This window comes from Leptodactylus fuscus, chromosome 10 (genome assembly GCF_031893055.1).
Source record: "Leptodactylus fuscus isolate aLepFus1 chromosome 10, aLepFus1.hap2, whole genome shotgun sequence".
Lineage (NCBI taxonomy): Eukaryota > Metazoa > Chordata > Amphibia > Anura > Leptodactylidae > Leptodactylus > Leptodactylus fuscus.
The window spans coordinates 82,916,309-82,925,754 of NC_134274.1; the positions used below are offsets into that span (position 1 = coordinate 82,916,309).

The 9,446-nt window shown below is 48.6% G+C and overlaps 1 pseudogene; it reads right to left on the bottom strand.

The window, feature by feature from the left end:
• Window positions 1-4,763: 4,763 nt before the first annotated feature.
• LOC142219217 (E3 ubiquitin-protein ligase Mdm2-like) lies at window positions 4,764-8,616 on the bottom strand (annotated as a pseudogene).
• Between the last annotated feature and the right edge of the window lie 830 nt (window positions 8,617-9,446).

Genomic DNA, 9,446 nt, shown 5'->3' on the forward strand with positions numbered 1-9,446 from the left:
TGGACTCCTCAAACACCCGTAGGATGTCACAAAGGTCTCTCATCCATGGCCACTCATGGATGAGAAACTGAGGCAGCTGACTTTGTGGCACCCTAGGGTTTTGTAGCTGGTATTCCATCAAAGGTCTCTGCTGCTCAACCACTCTATTCAACATCTGAAACGTTGAGTTCCAGCGTGTGGGGACGTCGCACAAAAGCCGGTGTTGTGGCACATGCAGGCGTTGCTGGAGAGATTTTAAGCTAGCAGCGGCTACTGTCGACTTGCGAAAGTGGGCGCACATGCGCCGCACTTTCACCAGTAGCTCTGGAACATTGGGGTAGCTCTTTAGGAAACGTTGCACCACTAGGTTGAAGACGTGGGCCAGGCATGGAACATGTTGGAGTCCGGCAAGCTCCAGAGCTGCTACCAGGTTCCGGCCGTTATCACAAACGACCATGCCTGGGCCCAGGTGCAGCGGCTCAAACCATATTGCCGTCTCATCGAGGAGGGCATCCCTCACCTCGGAGGCAGTGTGCTGTCTGTCCCCCAAGCTGATCAGCTTCAGCACAGCCTGCTGACGTCTACCAACGCCAGTGCTGCAACATTTCCAACTCGTAGCTGGGGTCAATCTAACAGCGGAGGAGGAGGCGGTGGCGGAGGAGGAGGCGGGTGGCGGAGGAGGAGGCGGTAGAGGAGGAGGAGGAGGGGGGTGTTCTTCTCGTGTCCCTGCCAGGAATGTTAGGCGGGGAGACGAGGTACACCGGGCCAGTTTGGGAAGCAGTCCCAGCCTCAACTACATTCACCCAGTGTGCCGTCAGTGAAATGTAGCGTCCCTGTCCGCATGCACTTGTCCACGCGTCGGTGGTCAAGTGGACCTTTGTGCAAAGCGCGGAACTAAGGGCCCGCCTGATGTTGAGTGACACGTGCTGGTGCAAGGCGGGGACGGCACACCGGGAGAAGTAGTGACGGCTAGGGACGGCATAGCGAGGTGCCGCAGTTGCCATCAGGTCCAGGAAGGCGGGAGTTTCAACAAGCCGGAACGCCAACATCTCCTGGGCCAGCAGTTTAGCGATGTTGGCGTTCAAGGCTTGCGCGTGTGGGTGGTTAGCAGTGTATTTCTGCCGCCGCTCCAATGTCTGAGAGATGGTGGGTTGTTGTAAAGAAGCGCCTGATGGTGCCTTTGATGGTGCAGGAGAAGGAGATAAGACAGGAACAGGGGAGGATGAGGGAGAAGTCAACAAAGTGGCGGAGGCAGATGAAGTGGTGTCCTGGCTCGTCCTCTGGAGTGCATCGCCAGCACAGTCAGCAGTGGCAGTGGCAGAGGCAGTGGCAGAGGCAGTGGCAGTGGCGTGAACGGCAGGCGGCCTTTGTCCTGCCGTTGCTGCCTGCCACTGATTCCAGTGCTTGGATTCCAAATGACGGCGCATTGAAGTGGTGGACAGGTTGCTCTTCTCAGAGCCCCTAATCAATTTCGAGAGGCAAATTGTGCAGACAACACTATATCTGTCCTTGGCGCATTCCTTGAAAAAACTCCACACCTTCGAGAAACGTGCCCTCGAGGTGGGAGTTTTTCGGGGCTGGGTACGAACTGGAACATCTTGGGAGATTCCGGGTGTGGCCTGGCTTCGCCTAAGCTGCTGACCTCTGCCTCTGCCTCTAGTTACCCTCTTTGGTGCTGCACTTGCCTCAACATCCACACTACTTTCCCCGCTTGACATCCCCCCTGTCCAGGTCGGGTCAGTGTCCTCATCATCCACCACTTCCTCTTCCAACTCCTGTCTCATCTCCTCCTCCCGCACAATGCGCCGGTCAACTGGATGCCCTGACGGCAACTGCGTCACATCATCGTCGATGAGGGTGGGTTGCTGGTCATCCACCACCAAATCGAACGGAGATGGAGGAGACTCTAGTGTTTGAGCATCTGGACACAGATGCTCCTCTGTTAGGTTCGTGGAATCGTGACGTGGAGAGGCAGGTTGAGGGACAATGAAAGGAGCGGAGAACAGCTCTGGGGAGCAGGAACAGTTGGGGTTATTGTTCTGTGAAGCTTGGGAATTTTGGGAGGAAGGAGGACAAGACTGTTGGGTAATAGGAGGAGAGGAGGCAGAGTCTGACTGGCTGCTGGACAATGTGCTGTAAGCGTTCTCTGACAGCCATTGCAAGACCTGTTCCTGGTTCTCGGGCCTACTAAGGTTTGTACCCTGCAGTTTAGTTAATGTGGCAAGCAACCCTGGCACTGTGGAGTGGCGCAATGCTTGCTGCCCCACAGGAGTAGGCACGGGACGCCCTGTGGCTTCACTGCTACCTTGCTCCCCAGAACCATTCCCCCGACCTCGCCCACGGCCTCGTCCACGTCCCTTTCCGGGAGCCTTGCGCATTTTGAATTCCCAGTTAGAAATTGGCACTATATACCAGTAGCAAAAATTGTGGGTGCACGTAACCCCAATATATTCTTTGAATTCCCAGTCAGACAATGGCACTATATACCAGTAGCAAGAAATGAGGGTATTTATAACCCCAATATATTCTTTGAATTCCCAGTCAGAAACTGGCACTATATGGCAGTAGCAAGAAATGAGGGTATTTGTAACCCCAATATATTCTTTGAATTCCCAGTCAGAAACTGGCACTGTATACCAGTAGTAAAAATTGTGGGTGCACGTAACCCCAATATATTCTTTGAATTCCCAGTCAGACAATGGCACTATATACCAGTAGCAAGAAATGAGGGTATTTATAACCCCAATATATTCTTTGAATTCCCAGTCAGACAATGGCACTGTATACCAGTAGTAGAAATTGTGGGTGCACGTAACCCCAATATATTCTTTGAATTACCAGTCAGAAACTGGCACTATATACCAGTAGCAAGAAATGAGGGTATTTATAACCCCAATATATTCTTTGAATTACCAGTCAGAAACTGGCACTATATGGCAGTAGCAAGAAATGAGGGTATTTATAACCCCAATATATTCTTTGAATTCCCAGTCAGAAACTGGCACTGTATACCAGTAGTAAAAATTGTGGGTGCACGTAACCCCAATATATTCTTTGAATTCCCAGTCAGACAATGGCACTATATGGCAGTAGCAAAAATAGTGGGTGTATATAGCCCCAATTCTATTGCTAGGGGACTTGCAGGGTATTTCTGGGGTGAAGGTGGGGGGGCACACCGTTGGAACGGGTATCGGGGGTATATATCGGGTATACGGGAATACACTGACAGTGTATTCCATTCAGGATCCTGGGAAAGCTGGGTTGCGGCGATTGAGCCCGTCAGTGCCACGTTACACTGACAAGCTTCTCCCTGGAATTTAGCTCTTATAAGAGCTGTTGGTTGTCTTCTCCTTCCTATCCTAGCCTGTCCCTGCCTACCCAGAATCTAAGCCCTAGCTAGCTGGACGGAAACCTCCGTCCTCGGTGAATTGCAAGCTCAGAATGACGAGAAGCTGGGCGTCGCTGTTCTTTTAAATTAGAGGTCACATGTTTTCGGCAGCCAATGGGTTTTGCCTACTTTTCTCAACGTCACCGGTGTCGTAGTTCCTGTCCCACCTACCCTGCGCTGTTATTGGAGCAAAAAAGGCGTCAGGGAAGGTGGGAGGGGAATCGAGTAATGGCGCACTTTACCACGCTGTGTTCGATTCGATTCGAACATGCCGAACAGCCTAATATCCGATCGAACATGAGTTCGATAGAACACTGTTCGCTCATCTCTAGTCACAAACATTTGCAGGCATGAATTAGACACCTTTGCCGATGGCTGAAGCCCAATGATGAGATCTGCTTTGTGATGGCTGTATGCAGTGTTTCTATGTATCCCCCTAATAGGAAAGCAATGTATCCCCAATGTTCACCCAGGACCAGCAGCGCATTCACACACGTGGGGGAGGGGGCCTAATACATAGCCTCCTAAAGAGCAGCTGCCCCCTTCTGCCTGGCACTTGGTGTTCCTATGGTCACACCAGTGCTGATCACACATTGTAAGGATAGACACTAAGTTAGCTTTAGGAAAAAAGACTCATTAAGGCCGGGGCCCCACGGGTCGGAAACGCCACGGAGAGCATAAAACACTCACGGCCGGACACTTTTGAATGTCTTTTCCGTCTCCTGCCCTGTTTTGCGCAGGAAACAGAAACCTGCAAAACGGAGTCCCGGGCGCAGATGTGAACGAGCCCTTTGGCTAAGGCAGCACACAGCAAAATGTAGCCCAAAAAACGCCATGGAATAAAAGCAGCAAAAACAATCCCAAAGATGCCTGCGCCTTTCACTACTTTTCTGCTGTGTTTTGCATTTGTGCCTACCCTCATAAGTCTAGGGGGAAAACGCAACATTTTATTTCAGCGAAGTGGGGATGAGATGAAATATAATCTCCAGCACTTTGTTGGGACAGTAAAATACAGCATTTGTTTTGCCATTATGTGTCCACAACGAAAAAGAAAACTGCATTTGGACAAGGTCTGGTTTGAGCCTTCATGTACCTAGAACTTTCTACTAAAGTCTATGAGGGCCTAGACTGGTGCCGGTGACTCCTACACACTGAAGCCATTGGTCTACTGGAGATCAGATAGTAATGTCTGCCCTATATACATGTTACCTATTTACAGATGTGCAAATGCTTCAATAAGCCAGTGTAGTAGAAACATTTGGGAAGACATTTTGGCTTCCTTCAAGTCAAGTGAGAACTTAAGATTCGGATCGTCCTTTCCCCACCATGCACCTATAGACCAAGCAGTTCAATTCTTTTTTCTTGCATTTTCATGAAGGGTCCTTGGACGTGAATTGGCCTGACTTTTAGCTGACATAGGTTAATACGATCATCTGAATTGGCTGCCTGCAAACAGGGCAAGGTTTGTTTCTCTTCTTCAGTTTTGTTGCACATGGAAAACATGCCATGAGATGCCCGCTTCTGCCATGTACAATGCATCCATTCTTTGGCCTAGTCAGGCAGATTACACATGGTGCAATGCTAGAAAGTGGGAGACTCTGTTCTGAACGTTCATTGTGAGCTGCTTCCACTTCTCTGTATTCTTCCTGACTACAAGATGCAACGCTCCCAGATGTGGAAGGCTGAGAGAAGTCCTCCGTTTCCCGGGATTCACAGCTTTCTATTGGCTCATCCTGTTTTTTAGTGACATCACAATCTTGCAGCTCTTGTGTGTGTTTGGTTTTTTTTGCCATCTGGGACATCAATGCCTTCATCTTGGGAATCCTCCATCTCTTTTCTTTTTAAAGCCTTAGTCTTCTCAGTTTTGTCTGGAAGCCGATCTTTACCAAGAGACCGACATCTTTTACAATGTCTTGCGATAGGAGGATTCATCTCATCACATTGTGAACATTTCCAGGAATCTTGTAATGACATTTAGAAAAACATATTGAAGTTACAATATTCCTGCAAAACAGGAATTCCTTATAAATAGGAGATTGGTGTAATCCTACTAACCCACCCAATAAAGATTGTGCTGTAAAACAAAGCCCAAAAAACAAGGAAAAAATCGCAGATTTGTCCCCCATCCCCTCCTTGACAAACACATGGGGTAAAGGGGGTGTCCATGATTTTCTATTTCTGGCCTAACCTTAGGATGGCGCTACAGTATCAGATAGGTCGGGGGTCCAACATCCAGCAGGCACACGGATAATGGTGGGCGCTAGAAGCAGATGCTTCTATACACTGTGCAGTGGTTATTACAGATGAGCCAACAGTGAAATATTTGAGATTTGATATTCGTTTCCAGTAGAGCCTCAATATTCGACTTCTCGATCGAATATCGAATCCCATTATAGTCTATGGGGAAAATGTCTGTTTCAGGGGAATCCACTATTCGACTAAAGGAGAGTCACCAAGTCCAGGAGTAGCAGGAGGAGAGTGTTTAGGAGGAGCGCTGTGCAGGTAAAGCGCACGGACTTCATTATAGTCTATGGGGTCCGTGCGCTTTACCTGCTCAGCGCTTGCGTTGCGCTGACAAAAGGAAATCTCCCTCATAACCGCAAGCTGCCAGCTCTACCAACTAGCAAAGATAAACCTGCGACAAATCAACGCTGGTTCAGCAGCAGGCTCGTCCTTGCTAGTCAGGAGAGCTGGCAGCTCTGAATTGGCCAGCGTTGATTAGCCAGTGTACAGCATTCGGCCAATCAACGCTGGTTCTGCCGGAGGCTCGTCTGTGAGGAGGCGGAGTCTAAGATCGGCCACAATGGAGACTGCTGTGGTCCGACCTCAGACTCCGCCTCCTCACAGACGAGCCGGCTGCAGAACCAGTGTTGATTTGCTGAATGCTACACACTGTATATACTGTATAGCATTCGGCCAATCAACGCTGGTTCTGAATGGAATATTTACTGCGAATAGCTCATAGTATTGGATGGAGTAGGAGTATTTGGAATCCCGTAGTAATCCATCCAATACCTACTCGATGGAATACTACTCGCTCATCTCTAGTGGTTCTGCATTTTCAGCTCCACTCCCAGTAATGAAAAGAGAGCTTTCTAATCCACTGCATGGACCCCAAAATGAGAGAAATGAAATACAACTCTCCCAAACAAGCCGTCTACACAGAGAGAAAAAAAGGAAAGGTTATGGTTGTTAGAAGAAAATGGCCGCAGAATAAAAAAGGGTTAAAACGGAATGTCCTTCTTTTTGTGAGGGAGCTCGGCATAGTCACACTTACAGCAATGTCAGAAATGTCCGTATCCTCATCACACGAGTCTCCGGATTCTTCAGCTTGGTATATGGTCACCTGATAAAGCCAAGAGCAGAGAAGAAAACCTCCATGTTACCAATGGGAAGAGGATTTCTAGGATCAGGTCAGGGGTAAAAGCTGCCTTAGCTGTACTGCCCTATGGAAATATTGTGGCCCAAAATACAGCAGCAGTAAAGCTGTGGCGGCACAAATATCTGCCAATAGGAAATCCCTACCAATATCTGGCTGAGAACACTCCCTTCCCTTTATGCAGATGCCCAGCTTTGTCACCTTCATGGTTTCCCTCCTCTGCATGCAAGTCAATACACATAGAAAGCGATTCCATAGTTGTGGACAACAAAAGTGATGTCTGCCATATGAGTGTCAGCCAGAAGGAGCAATTATCTAATGTGTATAGAGGTGTCCCAGCTCCCCCTCCCCCCACACTGACAAACAAGTGGCCCCGTCTGTTCTTCTAAAGGGAGAGAAGTCGGGAATGGCTACTTGTCTCTTGCACTTTACCATCATTTACTTTGGTAAGCAATGCAAAAAACTAGTGGCCTGATATCTAGTTACTATGAGAAGTGTGCACTAAGGCCTGGCTCACATCTCCAGGGCTATTAGGGGTTAATGCTGACTGTATCGGGGCTAGGCCTCGGCCCCAGGGTCTATTGGCCACTCATGCTCATTGCTTAGGGCTTTCTATCTGCGCTTTTTCACAGAAGCCACCTTGGATAAAACCTGCCACAACTTTAGATTGCTACAAATACACAATATACAGAATGATTTCTCCCCCGGGGCTGAGAATAAGAGCATATAGGACACATATAGGGGATGTATAGGACAGATATAAGGGATGTATAGGACACATATAGGGGATGTATAGGACAGATATAAGGGATGTATAGGACACATATAGGGGATTTATAGGACAGATATAGGGTATGTATAGGACACATATAGGACCTGCTCCATAGTTTTCAGCTCTTCAATTTGGCCCAGATACACAGCCACAAAAAGAATGGCTGTATATATGGGTCCATAGAAATATATAGGTCTGTACTTTATCCGCAGTTGTAGATAAAGAGTCTGGTCATGTGCATTGCAGGTTACAACTCAATGTGCCTCATATTAATAGCAATTAACCCCATCATGTCCCTCACATTAACCCCCTGTGTGCTTTACATAAGGGACACTGATATGTGAGACATATGGAGGTAATAAGTGAACATCTTCATTATATAGGTCCTTTATTAGTACCTCCATATGTCTCACATATCAGTAACCCTTATGTGAGCCACACAGGGGTTAATGTGAGGGACATGATGGGGTAACTGCTATTAATGTGAGGCACATGGAGTTACTAACACTAAAGTAATAACCCCGAATGCCTGACAGTAATAAGAATAGTCAGTAACACACACGTACCTGGGGTTGTGTTTGCTGTCACTTTGCTCCCCGGTGCTTCCTCTCCTCCTCAGGGCTGCAGACGGCAGGAGCTCCTCCTCACATGTAACAGCAGCTCCAGGGAGCCCTTATCCTGTGCAGTGAGAGGCTCACCTCTGATTGGTGGCAGGGGACGCTCTCTCTCTCAATTTAGTGTATGAAGGTTGGGGTCCGTGCCAGCAAAATCTGCCTCGCGTGCCAGGGGTTGCCGACCCTTCTATAAGAACACAAAACGTGTCCGTGCCTGCTAATCTTCTTCTAGGTTACAGTATGGGCTCCAATATCCCAGATCAGGGAATTCTATCTCCCTGCATTCTGCAGGTTCTCCACTAGAGACCGCTCTGTTCCTGTATTTGGGCAGAATTTGATTTCGTATTCATTGCACAAAATTTTCATAGACTGAAACCCCCCTATGTCCCGAATCTGCTATAAATGGCTGACAGGTGCAGGTCTCACCTCTAGGACCCTCTTCTATTTGGAGAAGGAAATCATTTGCACTGACCACAGTCTCCATACAGTTCAATGGAAATATCCAAAGGATAGGTCATCAGTATTTGATCAGTGGGTGGTAACCTATCTATCTGCAGGGTTGGGTTTGGTATGTTGGTTTTTGGCGACAGACTTCCTTTAACCCTTTCCCGACATCCACCGTCCTATCCTGCTTTACGCAGTAGATAACCGGCGCTAATGTCTGCGATCGGTCCCCGGATTGATCGGAGACATTAACTCCTCCGGCGCCACGGTCAAAGGCGCCGGAAGCGCCATTTTCCCAGCGGTGCATGGGCGCTGCCATTTTGCCAGTGATCGCCGGCGCCTAGAGCATGCTCCAGGGCCGACGTCATTTTTTCATGACAGCCGGGAGCCTTGTAAAGGCCGGTCTGCTTTCTCTTTCTTTTGCAGGCTGGTCTATGCAGCCTGCAAAAGAAAGGATGATTTTTTGCAATGCATTAGCATTGTAATGCATTACATTAGTGATCAGACCCCCTGGGGTTCAAGACCCCTGGGGGGTCTAATAAATACAAAATAAAAAAATATAAAAAAATATATAAAAATTATTGTCCGGACCACGTGGAAGGAGCCACCGAGGATTGCAGTAATGGCATCAATCTAGGGTCACCAAGTCCCAAAGCCGGGGCGGACAGGAGGCACCCACCGGAGCAGCCTCCGGCAGAAGATCCCGGAACACCTGCCAATTGAAGCGCGATAAAGCATCAGCCAACACATTCTCACGACCAGGGATATGGCGGGCACGGAACCAAATATTCAGACTAAGACACCTGAGCACCAAGTGGCGGAGGAGGGAGAGGACTGGAGGAGAGGACGAAGACAAAGAATTGATGGCGT